This window comes from Equus caballus, chromosome 22 (assembly GCF_041296265.1).
Source record: "Equus caballus isolate H_3958 breed thoroughbred chromosome 22, TB-T2T, whole genome shotgun sequence".
Classification (NCBI taxonomy): domain Eukaryota; kingdom Metazoa; phylum Chordata; class Mammalia; order Perissodactyla; family Equidae; genus Equus; species Equus caballus.
The window spans coordinates 47,601,974-47,624,212 of NC_091705.1; the positions used below are offsets into that span (position 1 = coordinate 47,601,974).

The 22,239-nt window shown below is 48.9% G+C and overlaps 2 long non-coding RNA genes across 2 annotated transcripts; one reads left to right on the top strand and one right to left on the bottom strand.

Moving 5' to 3' along the window:
- Nucleotides 1-8,194: 8,194 nt before the first annotated feature.
- On the bottom strand, nucleotides 8,195-11,620 carry LOC138920160 (uncharacterized). The gene is made up of 2 exons (XR_011430883.1): nucleotides 11,466-11,620; nucleotides 8,195-8,505 (listed from the first exon to the last, which is right to left on the bottom strand). It is a non-coding gene; the product is annotated as an uncharacterized lncRNA (long non-coding RNA).
- Nucleotides 11,621-11,680: 60 nt separating this feature from the next.
- LOC111770048 (uncharacterized) lies at nucleotides 11,681-16,218 on the top strand. Its single transcript, XR_002802987.2, has 3 exons — nucleotides 11,681-12,303; nucleotides 13,717-13,872; nucleotides 14,473-16,218. It is a non-coding gene; the product is annotated as an uncharacterized lncRNA (long non-coding RNA).
- Nucleotides 16,219-22,239: the final 6,021 nt, after the last annotated feature.

Genomic DNA, 22,239 nt, shown 5'->3' on the forward strand with positions numbered 1-22,239 from the left:
TGCCCTTTGCATCGTTAGTTCTCTTCTTGTGTAGCTTAGTTTCCATAGTGCCTCATAGGAGCACTCCCTTAAATACACTCTCAGCTGTTTCCCATTTCTCTTGAGTGTGTTAACATGGCAAAGCCCACCCAGCTGACATCCAACCCGCCACATACTTCTTGCTGCCCCTGGGCGGGTAAATGTGTCTAAACAAACAAACAAGCAAACAAGTGGAACCACTCAGTGCTCTGTATTTGTGTTAAATGCAGGACCCCAGACGTGTCTTCATTCTGCCCATCAATCCTATAATTTTTCTATAGTTTGTTCCCTTATCCACTACCTGAGACAACGCCTTCATACCTTTTCTTCACACCAGCCACCCAGACCTCCTTTGCTGCATCTATGCCCAGCTCTTGACCTTGTTTCCTATTTCACTGAGAAAGCAGAAACACTCCAAGGAGAATTTCCATATTTTCCCATCTCTACGTGTACCCACCAAACTCATCCGGTCCCCAGACTGCCTTCTTCCCATCACTGCTCCTCTCAGAGGCCAGCCTCTCCTTTGTACACTAGAGCCAGCCCCTCTGACCTTCTCAAACGCAGCTCTCCAGAAGCTTTCCCTTGTGCATATTATTGAGCATTGCATTTCCGCCATCCGTGCAAATGTGCTGAAAGATGTCCTACCTCAAACAAACACCAGAAACCTCCCTAGTCTCCGCTTCCTCTCTAGTCGTTGTCCCGTTTCTCTGAGCTCTTTACAATAAGACACATAGAACACAACCTCAGTTTTCAGTGCCTCTACTCTCTCTCCTCCAGTCTCTCAGGAATCTCTGTGATCATGCTTTCATTCCCACCCCTCCACTTAAACAGGTCTCCTCAAGATCTCAGTGACCTATTGCTAAATCTAGGGATCTATTCTCAACAGCGCTGACATCAAGTACCACTTCCTCCTTCTGAAATACATTTTGACTCGGCTTTGGGGCCATTATTTTCTCTTACTTTTTCTTCTAACTCCATGGCTAGTTTTTCTAAGATTCCTCTCCATTTGTCATTGGATCCTTCTCATGTCCCCAATTTCTAAAGATAAGAATATCCTGGTGCTAAGCCTGTGGACCTCTTCTCTCTCTGCGCTCATTCTCTTGCTGATCTCATAGTCTTGAGCTTTAAATACCATCCAGATCTCCACCTGGATATCCAGAAGCCATCTCAACATGTCTGGAGCTCAACCCCTACCACAAAACTTTCTCTCCTACAGTATTTCCTATCTTAGTAAATGAAACACTACCTGATAGGTGCTCCAACCAAAAACGGGGGTCATCCTCAACTCCTCTTTTTCTTACACCTTACATGTAATCCGTCAGGATGCCTTTCAGCTCTACCTTCAAAATATGTCCAGAATGCAACCTACATAGCTTCTAGCCCATACGTGGCTGCCACCCTGGAGAACTACGCTGGCCTCCCAACCAGGTCCTGCTTCTGCACTCTCCCCTCCCCAACTTCAATGTCTACACAGCAGCCAGAGGGAGGCTACTACAGGTAGGTAGGCTCCTATCACCGCACTTCTAAGTGTGAGCGAAGGAGCTTATAAGCCGTGCTAAACTGCAGGCTCTCGTGGCTGGAGAACTTTAGGGCTTGGGAGAGAAAAGGGAGTGGGGTAATGACAAAGGAGCAGATCACACAGCCAGTAAGCAGGCGCTTAGGGGTCCGGCCCACCCGGCTGATGCCAGAGCATATACTTTTATGCACGTCACCTGATGGACACCCAGGGGAGGCCTCCTAGGGTAGGGCCACGGTGCAGTGGGCTCTGTGATCTGTGAAGGAAGGCTGGCTGTAGGGGGAGGAGAATAGCATGGCAGATGAATGAAATTTCAGTGAATCCATTCTAGCGGAGGAAGAAACAACACGTTAAACATATAGAGAGTGGCTGGAATAACCAAAGACTGGGTATGACCACTTGCTATTATTATTTTGTGCCGTGACCCTTGTGCTCAGCCCTTGAGAGGGGTGCAGAGAGGAACAGCTGAGGCAAGGGCATCCCTTTGCAGGCTTATAGTCTGGCAAACTTGCCAAAAATCCCAAGAGAGTTCTGAACTGGCAGATGTCAGCCTTGCCACAAGGAGTTTGGTTCCAGAGGAAGCTCTTTGTCTTGTTGCACAAGGGGAGTCACTGATGCCAAGTGATGCACTGGAGACTACAGCTGGTTTTCTGTGTTTACTGCAATGAGACTCAAATGTGACGTTTAAGGCCCTCTCAGATTTCCTTTGCGTCCAGCATTAAGCCAGGGCTCCAGACAACTGATCGTTGATTGCTTCATTTATTCACATATATTAATTGAACATTGTATTGTATACTAGGCACCGGGCTAGCCGCTGTGGGTGGCAGCCAGACTAGCCCCTGAATTGTAAGGAATCCACCCATATTGAGCGTTTCCCAGTGCAAGTCTCCAGAATAATCCTTCTGATGCAGCGTCTCCCAGTCCTTCTTCGCAGGGATGTCTGCAGGGCTCTTCTCTGCAGCCGCCTCCCCGGCCGCCACATCTCTGTTGTATGTCGTCTGCATTGGGGGCGCGGATTTGTGATAGGCATTAAAAGCACCAGAGACATCCAGTCAGAGCAACAAAAATACATAGGCCGTCTTTGAGCAGTGGTGTTTTCGCTGTTCCATTTTTATTGTGACAAATATGAACAACAATTAAATCCATTTTGGTGGAATAATTGCTCACAACCCGATGAAGAATGTGGCTTAAAATGACAAATTTCCTAACGCGAACTGCCCCGCGTGATTTAAAGCCATCACATTACCCAGAGGAGGCAGGAGGAACGAAGAGCCAACCCGTGGCCGCCTCCGTTCCTGGATTGTCCAGCCTTCTGGAAAGGACAGCGCTTCCCCGGAGGGAGAATATATTTACATAGCTCCCAATGGCTCCTCCAGAGCGGTGGTCGGCTCGAGATAAACCTCCCAGAGCCTTGGAGGAGGGTATTACATGCACCACCACCAAGTCCAATTACATTGAAAACTAGCAGCCAGATTTCTCTGCCCTGCGGTTCCTAGAGTGTGAAGAGAGAAGGAACAAACAGACCAAAAAAAAAGTTACAGCGCCTTAACGACCAGACGACGAGAGAGTGAAGAGCAGCCGGTTACACATTCTCGCTGTTCCTCTTCCCGCGTGTGGGTCTCCAGGGAAAACTGGGGAGAGGTGGGGGTTCTCAAGCCCCTCCCTCCCCCTCCTTCCCTTATCGAAAGGCGCTGCAATGTCACCATGCCTCTGGATTTGGTTGCACTCGCCTGGAAATGCATTTTGGAAGAATTGGCCTAGAGAGTTGCCAGGTTCCTCATTTTCTTTCTTTTCAGTAATTAACTTTGTATTGAGTTCCTCCACCAAAATGAGCAGTCGGGCGTTTGTTCCAGATAAAAATTGCAGCAAGAAACAAATGGGACTTGAAATAAATAACGTTGTGTTGCTTGATAAATGCATTCGCTGCAGCAACGGAGACTCCCACCTAAGGAGATATAATTATGGATCTGACCTGGTGGAACCAAGGCCGCAGTCGCCACAGAAAAATGAAGAGGCTAAGCAGGGCCTGCGGGGGGTTATTCCCATATATTTGTCCCAGAAAAGTTAATCAAAGTGAAGCAGACACGGGGAAAGCCAGGGTTATTCTGATAGTGTTAAAAAAATTAAATTCCCGTAGCCCCTTGCAATCTAGTCACATCTCTCTCTTCCTCTTTCTTTCTACCTCTCTTTCTATTGAAACTGGGCCTACATGTGTATTTTCTTTGTGAAACATCATTTAGCTCTTTAACTTGCAAAAGGGACCTTGCAATTTCTTAGGGGAAGTGCAGAAGCGAGAAAAGTGATTGCAAGGGAAGATCCAGCATCCTCCTGGGCATCCTCAACTTCCGCCCTCAGAGATGGCAGAGATTCACAGTCTGTACTGTTTTTCCTGGACAAGCGTGTGGGCGAGGACCTGGCTCCTGGTGGCTCTAACTGGCGTGGGTGTGCCTGGTGGACATCTCTGGGAAGGTTAAGAGAGTCAACACGGAGAATTCCCACGGGCAGAGAAAGGACAGGTCAGGTGTTGTGAATGTCACAGGCTCCTTGCCCTGAGCAAATCACATGGCTGTGACAGGGCTGTCCTTTATCCTGCCTGCCATGTACCGGGCTGAGAGGTAGGCTGTGCTGCACAGGGTTCAAAGACCAGACAGAGCCCCTCTGGTGGGAAGGGGTTCAGGGCCAGGAACTCAGACGCTCACAGGGCATTACTGGAAGAGCTGGAGGAGGACTCTGCCTGGGACTTAGGACACGTCCCCAAGCACCACTGCCAGGCTGGCGCTGACCACCACAGAAGGCTCAGAAGGTCAGATCGGAGGCTACCACTGGACGTGGTGTGGTGGGAACCTCCCTTCCTCACCTATAAGCCTGGAAGAAGAAATCCTTGTTGCATCTACCACACAGCTGCCTCTCCACACCCTGCCTGGGTTCCTGGAGGTTGGAGAGCAGCTGAGTGGAAACCCAGCGTCTCCCTGACCTGCGGCCAGCAGGAAAATGAGCACAGCCACAGCGACAAGGGGTGACTGTGCCTACCTTCCCCGCCCAGCCTCCAGCCTCCAGCCTCCAGCCAGGGCCCTTTCTGCATCCAGAACCCACCTGCAAGGGGCCTGTTAGGGAGACTGTCTGCGTGCGCGGTCGCCAGAGTTCCAGGAGGTACAGCAGGAGGCTGCCTGGATGCTGCAGCCAGTTCACCATCTCTCCCCCATCCAGTGCCCTGATTCGGGTGTGCAGGCCTCCTCTCCGCTCCCCTCCCTGCTTAGAGGCACACACCTGAGCAACACTGGGTCCCACGTGCCAGGCGGTGCTGCACGTGACCAAATGGGGCACCTATGGTGTTTTCCCACCCTCAGCCATTCCTATCTCCGTGGTTTTGGCCATATCCCCTCGGCTCTATGCTCTACCTTTACAATTTTGCCTTATCTAAATATCACCTCTATTATTATTTACTTATTGTCTCCTTTGAGTTGACTTTTTAAAAAATAGACTTTATTTATTAGAGCAGTTTTAGGTTCACAGCAAAATTGAGCAGAAGGTACGGGGATTTCCCATACACCCCCTGCCCCTACACCTGCACAGCCTCCCCATTATCAACACCCCACCAGCTGGCACGTATGTTACAACTGACGACCCGACGTTGACACATCATCATCACTCAGACTCCCCAGTTTACGTTAGAGTTCACTCTTGTGCTGGACATTCTGTGAGTTTGGACAAAGGTATAATGAGATGTACCCATCACTATAGCATCATACACAATAGTTTCTCTGCCCCAAATCCTCTGTGCTTCACCTGTTCTCCCCCCCCGCCCCAGGCCCCTGGCTCCACTGATCTTTTCACCATCTCCAGATGCCTTTCACAGAATGTCATATCCAGTTGTGCATTGCTGAACAACAGGGACACGTTCTGAGAAATGTGTCATCAGGTGATTTCGTCGTTGTGCGAACATGACAGAGTGTGCACTTATGCAAACCGAGCTGGTACAGCCCACTGCACACCTAGGCTCTATGGTACGCATCTTGTGGGACCACCATCACACAGGTGGTCTGTCGCTGACTGAAACGTCATTATGTGCCCAAGACCGTAATGGAATCATACAGTGTGCAGCCTTTTCAGACTGGCTTCCTTCACTTAGTAATGTGCATTTACGTTTCCTTAGTTGACTTTTAAACTGAAATAAATTTATTTGCAAAGGAATCAGTACCATAGATGGAAAACTAGTATCATTTGTATTACTAGGAGATAACAGAAACAATGAATATAATAAAAAGTGAATACATTTTTAGCTGGGTGTCATTAATTATCAGAGAATCTGAGCCCAAGATCTGTTTCCTTTAGTGAAAAGATAAATGAGTAAATGTGAGGTGTCAAAGATAAGCTCTCATGAAACTGAAACTTTTCTTCTTTATCAGAAGAATTGAAAAACAATTATAAAGGAACAGTGCACATTGCTGCCATGTATGTCATCTAAGATGATGCTGGTATAATAGTGGCAACAACTTCACACTTTTAATTATTTTCTCCTTTAACTCCCTCTGGAGTGCATATTATTATACCCTGTTTAGAGATAAGGAAATTGAGGGTCAGGGAGTTAAATAACGTGCCACACTGAGGAGGCAGTGGAACTGGACCCCAGGTCTCCGGCCCACGTGTCCTGCCTGTGCGGGAGAGGGGGTGACTTTGCCCCTGGCATTAGACCCACATGTGGGGATATGCAGTCTTTGCCTCTCCAGGGCTTTGATCAAAAGAGAGGTTTTCTTCTCCAACGCTGTCTCAGTCCCGGAGATCTCAGAGCAATTCGCCTTTAGGGCCAGTGCAATTGCTCTTTCCCGTCTTTGTGCTGGCTCTCTAAGGTGGAAGGCGGGCCGACTTTGTGCAGGTGGACCCTAGCCTGCGGGATTGGTTGGATCCGACTGGGAAGAGCTCCCTCCTCCACAAGCATTTTCCTTTCTCAAGTGTTGGGGGCTGAGAATCAGAAAGTGACATGTGGTGACCTTTCTCCACAAAGCAGAGCTTTCTAGCCTGGGGGTGACTGCCTCCATTAATGCTCCACACCTGGAAAGATTAGGACCCAAAGCTGGACTCAGTTTCTCAGAAAGCATCTCCAGCAGCCCTACAGCACCTTTTTTCTCTTTTTTTGAGGAAGATTAGCCCTGAGCTAACATCTGTGCCCATCTTCCACTACTTTATATGTGGGAAGCCTGCCACAGCATGGCTTGACAAGTGGTGAGTAGGTTCACACCCAGGATCCAAACCGGCAAACCCTGGGCCGCCGAAGCAGAACATGTGAACTTGACCGCTGTGCCACGGGGTCGGCTCCCTGCAGTTCCATTTTAATTACTCCATGGCAAAGGATATAAAGGAATGAGGTGAATGCTTGCCCTGGCGGGTGGACAGTTTTCTTACCAGTGACCTGGGGAAGTGACCTGGCATGCTCTTCAGAAAGATGTGAGCTGTAAGTCCATCACCTGTGAGCATCTGGCAGGGGTTATTGTGCATGCAAATTTTATGCATGAAATTCAAACATGGAAGGAGATGCCCCCCAACTTTTACGACCAGAGGATAAGTTATGTGCTGAGTTATGCATCTGACTAATGTATTGGACACCCGTGCACGTCTGTCCCGGTTTTCTGGGTTGGCTGTGTCTTCAGTTCTGAGCAGGAAGATTGATGTCTCTCCAGGTCCTTTTCCACATCCCTCCCTTCTTCTTTTTTCATTCAACAAATATTAATAGTGTGGCACTATGCCACACATGTAAAGCAGCCCTCATTTCTGCCTCCATCAGGCAACGTGGTGTGGAGACTAAACTAGCAGACCCCAAGCGCAGGCTCTGAGTCCAGATTCTGCCTCCACACTACCTACCTGTGCAAACCTGTCCGATCTGGAAGTGGAGAGAACAATGCTGCCCACCTTCAAGGCTGCTGTGATGACTGGATGTGCATATATTTTAGGAAAGCAAGCACTGCAGGGAGATTTGGAGTGGAGTATGTTGGGGTGTTTTTCCTCTCCATTATGGGGCTGTGTGGGAGTGGAAGATGGAAACGGAACCCACTTCATCTAAGCCCCATGTGGAGAAATGACTGGCAGAGGGCAAAGTGTCACAATGGACATGACCAACAGGGCCTAGCTCCCTTACTTGATGAAGTTCTGGAAGCAATGGAGACCAAGGTCAAATGGGCTGTGTCATGATCCTTTGTTATCAGTCTGTTTATCTCAGTTCCATAGTCAGGCATGGGACATCAGAAGGCAGGATCCATCACCAGAGGAAGGAGTTGGCATGGACCTGGAAGGGTGACAGAGCCCCTTGCAGGTGAGCTTCAGGCAAGGTTCTAGTCCTCATGGAGATGGAGAGCTACACAGAGATGCCCCACTTACCAAGACAGCATGACACAGCAGGAGGCAGGGGCGACGAAATGGATGGGGACCAAAGTCCAGGTGCCACCAACACACCAGGTACAGCATCTTTGTACTTGTCAGAATAACACAAGAGCTCGGTCCCATCACCAACTGGGCTGAGGCTGACCCCTGCCCTTTCTTCCTTCAGGTCAAATGTCATCTTCTCGGTGAGGGATTTTCTGGGCACCTTATCTACAATTGCACACCCACACCCACTCTCTCTTCCTTGCTGCATTTTCCCTTTAGCTGTTATTACTATCAAAAATATCATAAATTTTAATTCTTTATATTGTCCATTGTGTGGGTCTACATGTTCGGATCTAAACAGGAGATCTCATTGTCTGGTTCCCAGTGATGGGCACACTGTAAGCCCTGGATAAATCTTTCTTGAATGAATGGTGGTGAGTGGATGTCTTGATCAGGTTAGTTCACACACGGGTCTTACAGCTTCTGTAGGAGGAGACATCCATGGATCCGATGGGGCTGCAAAGTAATAGAAGTCTCCTCCGCCTTTCTTCATTTCCGTTGAAGACGATTTTCTCCAAGTGAGCTTTAGCTGGAGTATTAATTACCCGTGAAACCTGTAGTGTTTTGTAACAGGGGCAGAGTTACTTTCTGTAAAGCTGACCTCAGAGTTATCCCTTTTCTCCTCTTTTTTTAGGCAACTGTAGGTAGAATGTAAAGATATTTTTTTAAATGCCAATTAAAAAAAGAGATAATCCAAATCCTCTCCCCTATTCTACCTCACATAGAGGACACGTAGCCAGGGCCATGTTTGGGAATTCTCATCCAGAGAATTTATGTATTTAGTCCTTTGTTTACTCATTCATTCAATCTGCAAACACTTGTCTAGCACCCGCCGAGTTCTAGGTGTGATGTGTGATAAAGAAACCATCCTCTTGGACCAAATGCTTTGAAGGTCAAGGAGGACAATTCATGGCGGAATGAGTATGGGATGCCGACAACGGGGAATGGCTGCGGTCTCCCAAAGAGCATCATATAGGTCTACTGAGAGAGGAAGCAAGAAGTAAAGGGTGATGGGTGTCTGTCTGCACAGAAAGAACAGAGATAGTAAGTGGATGCTATCTTTTTGAGAAATCAAGGGTAGTATTGCGAGGGAAGGGCCGGGTTAGAAGCTTGGGGGTTGAAGTGAGTATCGACATACTTTAAGCGGATGGAGCGTAGCCAGTGGAGAGAAGAGTTGGCCCCCAGGGTGGCGAGCCTCCACGCTCACTGTCATAGCAGCAGGCCGTCTAGTGGCTCTGGATGGTTGCTAAGGGCCTCCCCGGTGAAGGTGACCTGAGAGTCCAGCCAAAGGCGGGTCCCAAGGCCTGCAAAGGTCCCCCAAGGTCTTCATGGCTATACTTACTTCAGCAGGACCCTTGAAGAGGAATTTTTTTCATACGTTTGTTGGCCATTTGGATGGCCATTCATAATTCTTGTGAATTATCTTTTCAAATTCTCTTGTTCATTTGCAAATCCACTGGGTTGTTTCTTTTTTGTGTCATTTTTCTAAGAGTCCATGTATATTATAGCTATTAACCCAGTACCTATTACCTGTGCTGCAAAGTTTTCATTAAATCCTTCATTTATCTATTGACATTGTCTGTAAAGTCTTAGCCATATAAAATTTCTCAGTTTTTGTGTAGCTGAGCATAACTCTCTTTTCTCTCTTCTTTACGGCATCTGAGTTTGCGGTCTCGGTTGGGGATGTTCCCCTGCCACCGGATTCTAGATGGAATTTCCTAGATTTCTCCTGAGAGAGCACCCTCCCTCCTCTCCGGCCGGTAGAGCCGTGTCTTTTGTGAAGCTTTAATTAAATTTGAAATGGGAGAAATATGAACAGATATGAACTTGTTGCTTCAATATTCTATTATAATCCTGTACCAAGATCCTATTGGGAATTGCTAGAAAACGAGTGTTTTGACAGAACTTTGGGCAAGAAGAATTGGTCGGACATGATTCCATCAGCGGATGGCTGTTTCTTAACCTTCCGGCACCAATCCCCTCTTCTCTGGACAACAGCATCCCCAGTTTCTTTGGGATCTGTGCCTCCTGGCCATCCAGGGCGGTCCAGACGAGACCAAGCGGGGTGCCCCTCCCAGTGCTGGCTGGGAGCCCAGCCCAGCCTGGAGGAATTGCTCTTGAGCTGAAAGAAGGCACAAGAGGGAAGGAAAAAGGGCCAAGTGGCCAGGCCCGTTCTTTTTGGGCTCATGGGCCTTTCCTTTTTGCCTCCATTAGGGCATGTTTCTCAGAAGCAGCTTGGCAATCACTGGCTAGAGCATGCTAGACTATTTCCTGTTTTGGACATTTCCACGGCTCTGTCGGTCACCAACGCACTTGGAGATGCTCTGATCTTTGACACAGTTGGGGTTTGCATGCCAGGTCTGGGTCCAGGATGAATGCTTGACGGGCTTCGGCACTGCAGAGGAGCTCACTTGGCCTGAACTTTGGCGAACAGGGGACCCGGGCCCAGAACAGACCTGGACCAGGTCGTTTGGTTCCTGATGTGCAGTCAGAATCCTGGGGGCCCTTAGAGTGAGCAGGGGACGGACAGGGACTGAAGAGCTTTCTCAGAGCTGCCCCTCTGTGAGCTTGGGCAAGGGACGTTTGCCTAACTGTATGGGTGGAATGAGGACATTGGCTGGGGGGTGACAGTCCTGCTTTGCAGCTTCAATTCAAGCGTCTGAGCCCCACAGCACCGGAAGAAACTTTCCCAGAATGCAATGAAGTGTGTGCTCAGGGGGCTGGGGGAGCCCACAGTCTCTGCATTTTGATGCTGGTTTTTCACATTCAAAGCTGTTTACAAAGGCCAAACTGTTTGACTTAGTTTTCCCAAATTCACTACAGCTGTTCTAGTCTAAGTGACAGGAAGAAGAGATCAGCCGAGGCCTGAATTCCCGAAAACTGGGATTGTGGTGATTTTTTATAGGGTGAGTTAAGGCAATTCGCCCTCTCCACCCACCCCACTAGAGTCTAGAGGAAATACGCCATTGCAAGCGGTGTTTCCTCCTGTCTCCCCTCTGCTCTGAGTCTTGGCAGAATTCTTCTAGAACATTCACTCGTTCACACATTTATCCATTAAGAAAAATATCGATTTCATTCCTGTTATGTAGATTTCATGTTGAGTAAAACTAGATGTGGTCCCTGCCTGTCTTCAAAGAGCTGAAATCTAAGAGGCAAAACAGATAATTTTTAAAAATTATATAAATATCTGTAAAGTTTCAGTGTGAATGAGCACCAGGGCGGTGCAGTGCTTGGCGCTATAAAGGCGAGTAATGGGAGGACATGAGCTAGTCTCGGGGAACGGGAGGGCTGGAAGCCTTCCTGGAGGAGGAGATGATTGCTCTGAGAGTTCCCAGCAGAGGGATGGCATGAACAAGGGCCCTGTGGCAGGAAGGAGCTTAGAAAAGAAACTGGAAGAAGGTCTTCATGACCGGGAGTCACAAGGTGAGGGGGAAATAGCACAAAATGGAGCTGGTGAGGTGGGCAGGGCCACACCACACTGGGCCTCAGCACTGGTGCAGGAGTCTTGGCTCACCTGTCCAGCTGCCCACCTGTCCACGTGTCCCAGATGCGCTGCAGAGCCAGGTGTGGAATCGGTCTCAGGACTGGTGTTTCCCACATCTCCCCTCCCCACCCCAGCTCTATCCACGAGGCCTGGCTCTCATGGCGCTGGTGTTTCCACCCTGACCTTCTCCCCTCTCCTGACACCCACCCTGGGCACCTATGGACAGCGCATCACAATGGCCCCTCAGGCCCTCAGACTGCATGCCAGCAGCCTCTCCATCTCTCTGCTTCCCTCTCCCCTTGTTTCCACTCACTCATACTTTGTTTGCCACATTCTGTCCAGATTCTCCATCACGTCCCGGAATGCAATGAGTAAGAGACGGCCCTGGATGTGAGCCCCATCGCCATGGTGACTGGGACCATCGATTTCTAGTGTCATCTTCCCCTCATGCTGAAGCTTCACGAGGACAGGGCCCTGGCCTGGCTCCTTCCCTCTGTAGCCCTAGAGCCCAGAACAGAGCTTCGCTCATGGAGCAGACACCAAAAATACGGGTGGAAAATAAGAGCAACCCCTGCAGCTGTCCCCCTCCCACCCCAAAACCAGCAAAGCCGGTGACAGAGGAGCCTGCTTTTCATGCAGACACAGACAGACAGACTGACGGAGCAGCTGGCAGACCGGGAGACGGTGAGAAACAGGTTCCGAAAGCTTTCTGGCTGCCGGTACTTAACACCCAGAGCTATTCTCAATGCTAGTCACAGACATCTTGAACCGCATTAGAATAAACAGAATTCTGAATTATCTCCTCAGCAGTACATGAAATAACTGTCTGTCACCCAAAAGGAGAAGCAGAGGATGATGAATTTCTAAGGTAAAAATCCTAGAAGGGGGAAAAAAAACCCACAGGCTGTTCTGGAAACTTCTCACACACCAAGTGGTTCTCTCTCTCTCTGTAGCCCCAACTCTGGTGAGTTGGGGCAAGTGGACAGCCATCAGGTAGACCAAGTCAGAGGGGTGAGCTGGGTTCTTGGGGATGCACGTTTGTTTGCTCCTGCTAATGGGGCCTCAGACCAGGATACACGGGCGTTGGCACTAATGCAGAGCCCTGTAAAGGAAGCACGAAGGGAAAGCCCGCGCCCAGCACTGAGGGTTTGCCCAGGAGGGTCCGCCTGGACTGGCTGAGGAGGCCCCATGAGATGCGCAGCGGCCAGCCAGGCTCAGGCCTGCTCTCGCGGCTCTGCAGCTCCTGACCCCCCCACATCAGGACCTTTGTAAATGCAATTTTTGTGGAAAGCTTGGGAGGCACCTCAAATGCCTTCTCCTTCTATTCCTTAAATCTCCTGTCAGAACCAGGCGCCTGCTGAATGGTATGTCTGTGTGTGCCCTCAGAGGCCTTGGTCACAATGAGCCCCATCCTCTGCCTATATCTCCCCTTAGCTCACCCCCATCCCCATGCTGTAGCCACACTGGTCACCCTCCAGGTCCTTCAGCGGACCAAGGTCTGCCTTCAGCCCCCAACACATACCACAGGGCCTTTGCATATGCTGCCCCCGCTTCTGGAAGGATCTGCTCTATTCACCTAGCTGCTCCTTCTCTTCTTTAGGTCTCAGTTTACATGTCATCTCCCCCACCTCCCACCCCTAAAGTGGCCTTCTCTTTGATTCTCTTGCTCTCTCCTGTGTGATGTCCTTTGTAGCACTGACCACAGCTGCTGACGTTTTATGTGCCTGTTTTTGTCACTCTTTTACCAGAATTAATCTCCATGCTAAAAGAGGCTTGCAGGCCCCTCACCACTGCAAAGCACAGTGATGGGTCCGTGGTAGGGACCCAGTAAGAAATTTGTGGAGTGAAAGAAGAAGGCATGGGGCTGAGCACTTGGGGTCGCGCCCGCGTCTTGGATCTCATCCATAGAAAGCAGTGTGATCCTCAGACACGACCTTTGTATCTCTCTCTATGAAGTCTGCTCAACCAACAAGCCAGGTGGTGACATGGCAGGCAGGGACATGCAGGCTTCATTCCTGATGGATTCAGATTGCAGTGACCAAATCAATGTGCGGCAATAGGCTTTGTCAGGACCAGTAAAGAATGATGGATTCCCACCCGAACGAGAGGTGGAGGGGGCGCTCTGGCTCTCTGGACAGACGGGCAGCTCACTCCCTTCCATGGCAGCCCCCACTCCACTCCCCTGGGACAAGTGTCTTATCAGTCCGAGCTCGTCCACACCTATATCTCTGCATCCTCTGTCAGCGGGCTGTCCATTTTGATAACCTGTTCCTTTCCCTAGATGTTGGATTTCTAATGGAGGTTTGCCTGGATATGACTGCCAATAGGGCTGGCCATTTGGCTTGTACTCGACATCATTGACGTGAGCACTGAGATACAAGGGGGCAGTGATCCGTCCCCCCGAGTGTGTTCCTGCACTCATGGAGAAAGCTATCAGGTGAGTGATGTCAGCAGACCCTCCAGGTGTTCCAGGCACCGTGGCTTTGTGGTTGATCCATGGCACTGTGTGCAAATGTCTACGTCTGGGACCCGGGGTGTTGGCTCTGTGGGGGACTGGAACTGGCCACCCCAAGATGTGTCTCTTCAGCATCAGGATTATTTGGGGCTGGTTACTTTTAAAAACTGCAGACAGGAAAGAAACTCCGAAAAGTAGAATTTACCTACCCTTTGTTAAAAGACATTTACATCTATGAAGGAAATCTCCATCTGTAAATGTGTCTCCCTCTCTGTACAGGAAGAAGGGGGTATGACCTTATCTCTAGAAACTCTTATCAATGCAGAAGGCAAGGACTTAAATCTGCATAATAACCTTACTCTTGTTTATTGTACTTGTCTGGTAATCTCCCAAGATCGACTCCCCCACCCCCAACATCCTCCTTTGTCTTTAGCTGAAGATGATATTTAAGGTGGTGGCTTTGGCCATTTTGGTGAGTTGCTCAGTTTGCCTGAGCCTCTCCCATGTATACATGTTACAAAGCTTTGTTTAATTTTCTCCTCTTATTCTGTCTCATGTGAATTTAATTCATGCGCTGGCCAGAAGAACCCAGAGCAGGTAGAGGAAATGTCTTCCTCCCCTACAACTCACTGCCTTCGTTCAAGGTACTGAGCTCCTGCCACATGCTGGGGACTGCGTGTGGAGGAGGATGCTCAAACCACGCAGAAGAGCGACACATGGCTCCTGCCTTCTTGGAGTTCAAGGTCTGCGGGACAGAAGGCCGTCAAGACCAGGGGCTCTCATACCACATGCTGCAGGATTGTGCCCAGGGCACTCCGCCCCCTGGGAGGGCAGAGGGGCAGTGACTCCTGTCAGGCTCTGTGGAGAGTTCCCTCCTCATGTTTCCTTTTGTGACAGCCACTAACCATCCACAGTCACACCTACCTATAAAGAAGGACCGATCTCTCCAGTCTGTGGGTGGCCCTGTGGGGTGACATTGCCAGTTGCATCTGTCGCGGGGCTGTCTAGATGATGTTTGTCAGGCACCTTGTGATGCCCAGAGATCAGCCACTACAGGGTTCATGCTCCCACTTTCAAGCTGCTGGGAAAAAAGAATGTCACGTGAGTCCCTCTGACCTGTCCTCTCAGAATCGTCAGCTCTTCCAGTGAGAACACTCATTCCTCGTGTTCTCTGAACAGCACAGCCAAGGACTCGAGTCACCATTTCCAAACAGGAACAAGAAGAATGCAAATTCCTTAGCTTAAAAATATATACAAAGCAGCCGATTCCGTGTGAGCAGGGACCCGTGGTTTTCATTGGTTGTCCGTGCTTGGAGAAGGATCGCTGTGTCCAAGTTGAAAAAGAATTCCTGCGGCTTTGATATTTGGAGCAAGTGTCCAAAGCCTGGTGTGTCTGCCTGGGTTTCCTCTGCACACCGCAGCTGGAGTCCACATTAAAGGCCCTCTCCTGTTTGCTATGAAAGATGTTTAATTGAAAGGCGCTTCCTCCCGCTTTGGGGAGCCTCATTTCTCAGCACCAGGTTTACACGTGAATTCTGGGATGACTGGTCAACAAGGGAGATGGCGTGGAATTAGCGCAGATGGAAGAAGAGTTTGGGAACTTGCTGGAAGAGGCCACGAGAGTCTCTGTATCACCTTCAATCAGGGCTAAGGCTTCGTGACACATTCACACGGACATGTGATCGGGGTGGCATTCACTAGTGGTGACACATGCCAGCTCCTTGCCCAGCACTTCAGCTCATCTCCCTACCACCTAGCCCCTCACTGCCAACAGTCTGATTCCGTGGCCTTCTTCCTCTTCCAGGAACATGGTAACTCTCTCCCTCCAGTTAGCCTCAGGACATTTGTACGTACTGCTCCCACTGCCTGGAAGGCTCTTCCTTGGCTCTTTGCCCGTTTGGTCCCCTCCTATTCTTGCCTCTCCGTAAACGTCATCTCCTCAGAGTGCTCCCCTGACCATCAGATTTGAAGTAGCCCTCCTCACCCTGCCTGAAAGTCCCACCAATTCCCTTCACAGTACGACCAGAGCCATTGCTATCCTGTGCATTTGTGTGTTTACGTGTTGACTAGCCATTCCCTCCTCTGGGATGTTCACTCCCTGAGGGCGAGGCCACTTGTCTTATTCACCACTGTGCCCTGTGGCGCCTGCTGAACGAATGCATGGACGAGTGAACCCTTCCAGATCCAGGGTTCGAGGGGCTCTAAATTAAAATTCAAAAAGAATACAAATTACGCATACACAATGAGTTAGGAAAGGGGTTCATTTAAATTCTAAAAAGTTGATATATCTCAAAATCACAAAATCTATAAAATTAATGAATATGTTTATTCATTAGTTACCTGACTATTTAATACTTTTCTCCCTCCATTTTTCTGCTGCGTACTTCTTGCCTCTTCATGTGACAAAGACTTTGTGATATTGTTTTCAACAGAGAGATTAGAAGGATAATTCTATGTGTCTTCCAATGTGATTGGGTAAAGGGGTTGTTTTTATTATGGTTAGTGGACTGCATACAACATACAGATTGACACAGACATACTCACTGTCACACTGTATAAGTTTTTGCCCTGTAGACATAAGAATTCTGATGAGTTCTATTTCATTCCATCAAAAAAATAGTGTGTTGACACTTGTATATATGCATTCAATTATTCCTTATAGGGAGAATGTTCGTTTTGACCAGGTTCTGATGAGAACTGAGTCCTCTCCTTGTTGATAGCAAGAATTTTCCACCCTCTAGCTTCCGGCTCCATATGTTTCAAGCCTAATGTCTTCTCTCATACTTCTGGTGCTGGGTGCCAATGGGCGAGATCATATCATGACCCAACTTCTGGCCCTAGACGCGGTGACAGGACATGGGGAGAGCTGGCACAGTGGGTGGCAGGACCGTTCCTGGAAGCGTTGCTACTCTAGGACCCCTAGCCCAATGGAACTATGTGGAAGTGACTTCACACAAAGCTGCCCCTAAACCCTAAATAAGTGTGTCCCAGAAATGCCACAACCCTTTTATACCACCCGGTGTGAGGGGAATGTGAAGGAGGACGTCAGAGCAGAATGAGACAGTGGTCCGACCTGACTGAAGTTGAAATATCTTCCCCTTGCAAGTTTCCTAAAGTCTGTGACCACCTAAGCAGGTTACCGGGACCCCTCCTGGGTTTCCGAAGGAGCCCTCACGCAAGTGAGGGGCTCTGCGGTGAATCTGCCTGTGGTCCCGTTTGTCTGCTGTCCAATGAAATGAGATACCGTTCCTTCTGCCCCAGGCCCCTGACCCCAGGGAGCTCCTGCCCCGAGACAAACCGCATCTGAATCAGGCCCCGTTCTCTCCCCACGGTACCACCTGGGTTCCGATGGGCATCTCCAGGTAACACGTGGTGTGCGAGGGATTTCTTCTCATCACACGTGGACACAGCTGGGCTTTTAACCCCAAAAGGACGTCACCTTACTTGTTGGTGTTGCTGCCGACTTTGTGATACCTTTGGCAAGGTGGCCACAGATAGTCATCCTGGAGCCTGCATTTGGGGGGTTTCATGTAATTATGAATAGAATTCAAATCTCACAGCCCCAGTGAAGGCAAATGTGGGTGGTGAGCTGAATCCCTCACCAGGAGACAGGCAGGGGGCATCTGATGTGGCTCAAGATGCATTGCCAGGCCAGAGGGAGGAGTCATCTGAGGGAGATGCTGGCAGGGAGATTCTTTATGTCCCGCTCAGCAGGCGTCAGAGGAAGAGCTGAGTGCAGAGGATGAAGGACTGACCGAAGGCATGTGTGGCCACCACGATGCCCTTGTAATCATGGCAAGCAGAATAATGCTAAATAGTAAGGGAATCAAGGCAAGTGCACTGCCAAGCCCGGTCAGGAAGAAAATCTCCACGTGTTTCGTGATTTCAGGAGCTGCTGAAGGAAATCACCGAGGAGTATCAATTTATAAAAAAGAATCTAATGGTGACTTTGTTTTTCATTCCAATCCCCAGCTCACATCTTGGTTGACAGTTCCTCTGGGGTGGGGGGTGATTAATTCTCTGCTGGGCTTTCAACAGTCAGGAAAGGCCCTGGTGCTGAGCAGCGCTTCTCAAACTTCAGTGCTCATCCCAGTTACTCAGAGAGCTTGTGGAAACGCAGACTGCAGGGCCCACGCCCAGACATTCTGACTCAGCGGGTCTGCGGTGTGGCCAGGGACTCTGCATTTCCTATGAGCTCCAAGGTGACGCTGAAGCTGCCCATTTGCACACCACAGTCTTGAGTTTTGATAACTCAGAAGGCTGTGGGTGGGCAGCTCTCAAGTCTCTGCCCTGATTTCCCAAGCCAAGCAGAGAACTGTGTGGGCTCTATGTTTTTCAGATGCTCAGGAAGCCAAATGCAACGCAACTGTGCGTAGGTTTGGAGGATGGTTTCGTTGACCAAGTGTGAGACACGGCCCCAAGCAATGCCCCAGGTTGACCTCAAAATCCACAATGGCTTGGTGGGGTGAGGGGGGCGCGTGGATCATTTGAAACGGACTGCTCAAAGGAACAGCATCTTGCAGAGGTTCCCGCCCCACCACACTGGATGGAATTCACAACCAAACCAGCCGAGCATCTTGCTTCCTGGACCCTGCCCCTCCAACCGTGTCAAGCTTTGAGGAGCAATTAGAGAATCAGTTGACATCTTCCCTCAGAGTTCTCGGGTCACAAAAGCTAATTAACCTTCCTCTTGCCTTCCAAACAAAGTAACAACCGCCAGAGCCAAATCTCCTGGAACAAAACGGGGAAGAAGAGAGAAAGAAAGAAGAGCCATCTGTGTTTAAAAACAAAAAATTTTGGCAGAGAATTTTTTAAATAAAATAAACTCCGAGGAAGGGAAGTGGTGGGAGACGCCCTCCCTGGAGCAGGTCCAGCGGCACCCGGACGGGCTCAGCGGTGGCTGTGCCTGTCCTGAGATCCACAGCTGAAACTTGCAGGCCTGTTTGATCTCTGGGAGATTCTGGAGGGGAACTTGATGTGGGAAGTCCCGAGACGACCCTGAACTTGGAGGTGGGGCCCATTGGCACCACAGGGATGGGCTCATCTGTGCCGTGTGGACTTGACTGGCAATTCAAGGGGGCCTGGACGTCCTGGACGGACTGACAGGATTCACAGACCCCCTGGGAACTCACTCTGACTGTCAATGCACACCACGAGGCTGGCTGCGTTCACAGTTCATGGCATCCCCCTTTGCATTCCTCTCTGAGAAGCCGTGTAGTCAAGTAGTAAGGACGTGGGCTCGTGTATGGGGTGCATCTGAGCTCGCATGCTCTCTCGTTCAGGCACTTGCTGGCTGTGCGAACTAGCAACTGTGTTTCCCAAACTCTACCATGTCCACACATCACTGGTCCCACTGTGCGATTGTCCTGGGGCTGCCTAACAAATGACCACTGACTGGGCAGTTTACAACAACAGAAATCTATTGTCTCACAGTTCTGGAGGTTGGAAGTTGAAAATCAGGGTGTCCACAGGCCACGTTCCCTCTGACGGCTCTCGGAAAGAATCTTTCTTTGCCCCTTCCTAGCTCTCCTGGCCGCAAGCCATCCTTGGGGCTCCTTGGCTTGGAGCTGCACCGCTCCTCTCTCTGCCTCCATCTTCACGTGGCTTCCCCATCTCTCTTCATCATCTTTCCTGTGCACCTCGGTGTCCAAATCTCCCTCTTCTTGCAAGGACATCGGTCTTCAGATTAGGGCCCCCCTTAATTCCATATGACCTCATCTTAACTTGGTTACATTGGCAAAGACTCTATTTCCAAATAAAGTCACATTCTGAGGTCCTGGGTGGATGAGATGTCTTAGAGGGCGTAGTCAACCCAGCAGACGCCCCTCCAGGGCTTTGGCCTGGCCTGGAGAGTCGATTGCGTGCCTCTCTTCCAGATTCTGCTGTGATGGTGGCTTTTAGGTATCAACTTGACTGGGCCACAGGGTGCCCACGTAGCTGGTATGACCTTATTTCTTGGTGTGTCTGTGAGGATGTTTCCAAAAGAGATTCGCGTTTGAATCCATAGACTGAGTAAAGCAGATGGCCCACGGTGGCGTAGACGGGCGCCACGCAATCCTTTGAGGACCTGCATAGAACAAAGGGTGGGGGGGTGCATGTCTCTCTCTGCCTGACTGCGTGAGCTGGGATGCTGGTCTTCGGCCCTTGGATCACAATTTGTACCTTTGGATCTCCTAGTTCTAGGTTTTTGGACTCAGATTGGAATTATACCACTGGCTTTCCTCGATCTCCAGCTTGCAGACAGCAGACCATGGGACTTGTTAGCCTCCATAATTGCTATTTAAGAGGTTTATTAAATAGGATAAATATAAAGGTATAATAGGATTATATATATATGTAATCTCCTACTATTGGTCTGCTCCTCTGGAGAACCCTGACTGAGACGTCTATGTTCAGTGACATGTTGGTAGCTTGAAAATGGCCATGGTGGTAGCATTTACTGCAGGGAAATCTGCAATTGCTACAAGTTTGGGCTTTTTTTACCCACTGGGGAGCCAACTGTGAAACGTTTACCAGCACACCACTGGACAGCTGAGGATTCTGCAGGTATTATTTGTTTAATATTTTCTTCTAAAAGATTCACCTTCTTTAAAAAATGAAAATAAAAAGTTTTTTTTGCAAAGTTTATTTTGCAAAGATACTTAGACCGGAGGTCAGGAAACTACAGCCCACAGAACAAAGCCAGCCCATCATTTGTTCCAATAAATGAAGCTTTGTGGGAACGCAGCCAGGCTCACCTGTTTACAGATGGTCTAAGGCAGTTTTCAAACTACAGGGACAGAGTTGAGTACTTGAGGCAGGCATCGTATGGCCCACAAAGCCTAAATATTTTCTCCAGGCCCTTTACAGGAAGTTTGCCAACTCCTGCTTTAGGCTAATGCTTCTCAAACACTAATGGGCAGACTAATTACCTGTATCCTTATGTCACAACCGAATGGAAAATCTGCAGCACTTGCCCTAAATAGAAGGTGCCACAAACAGGTGAACGAGGCAGACTAAACAGCAGGGCAGAATTCCAGCCAGAATCTGTGGCTGGGGCCAAAGCCTCTGAGTCTGACATCCCTTTTTGTTCTGAAGACGTCAGCAAGTGTCCCAGAAGTGCTAAAGATGTGGTGGCAGCAAAATGAGACTTTGTCCTGTAGGTAAGAAGAGAAATTGGGGCCAGCCTGATGGCATAGTGGGTAAGTTTGCATGCTCCGCTCTGCGGCCCAGGGTTCGCAGGGTCAGATCCTGGGCACAGATCTACACACTGCTTGTCAAGCCATGCTGTAGTGGTGTCTGACATACAAAACAGAGGAAGATTGGCACAGATGTTAGCTCAGGTACAGTCTTCCTCAAGAAAAAGGAGGAGGATTGGCAACAGATGTTAGCTCAGGGCCAATCTTCCTCACCATAAAAAATAAATAAATAAATGAAAGAAGAGAGATTAAAAGATAAGTGAAAAGGCAATAACTCTTGCACCATACGATGCAAGGATGTTCAATGTTGAATTCATGTTGCACTTTGAACCTTCTTGCTGCCACTGGTGGGACGTGGCCCACACATGGGGAATCTCTGCACTAAGACATTATTATTTATTATGCTGGTAGAGCTATTGGGCTGACAAATGGTTCAGAGGTTTTTTTTTTTTTTTTTTTACATTTTTTCCCCAAAGCAGCACTTTTCTGCATGTTTTGAATACCACTGAGGACCTAGCATGGCTGTTTGGGGAAAGTGGAAGTGATTGTGGATCATCTTTCACTAAGTCATACCACGTTAAGCTTTCATTCCACAGCTCTTGCATTATTTTAAGACCGTCTGGCATATCTCTAAAACTAATGGTACAAACCAGTGTGCGATAAATTAAAATATCTCCACTCTGTCATACTGCAAATGAGTAGCTACTCCCAAGTCTTTGAAAAAGTACTTTCGAGATAATATATGTACTTATGGGTTCTGCAGGTTTTTAAAAAGTCCTGAATCTTTGCAGATTCACTGGGGGGGAGGGGATGTTTCGTGTAAAATGTCTTTTTCCTTGACATTTAGAGGTCTTGCCAAGCAGTTTATTATAGGTCTTGTGGACATCTTGATATTTAATTAAATTTCAGAAATATATTCTCTGTGCTCATAAGAAGGAATATGAAGAATGTATTTATTCACTGTCTATTTGTTATTCTTTTTCGGTTTCTAACACAAAATTATCAGTTGGAAGTAAGTCATCAGAGGCACTTAAAATTTTTCGGGGTCGGAAATCTAATTAACCCCAGAAACTGTGCTTAAAACATTGAATAATATAAGACAAGTCCTTACAGGAATTTGTGGTGATAGTCAGTCTGGGTGATATATTTACAACTTTTTTTTTGGAAACTG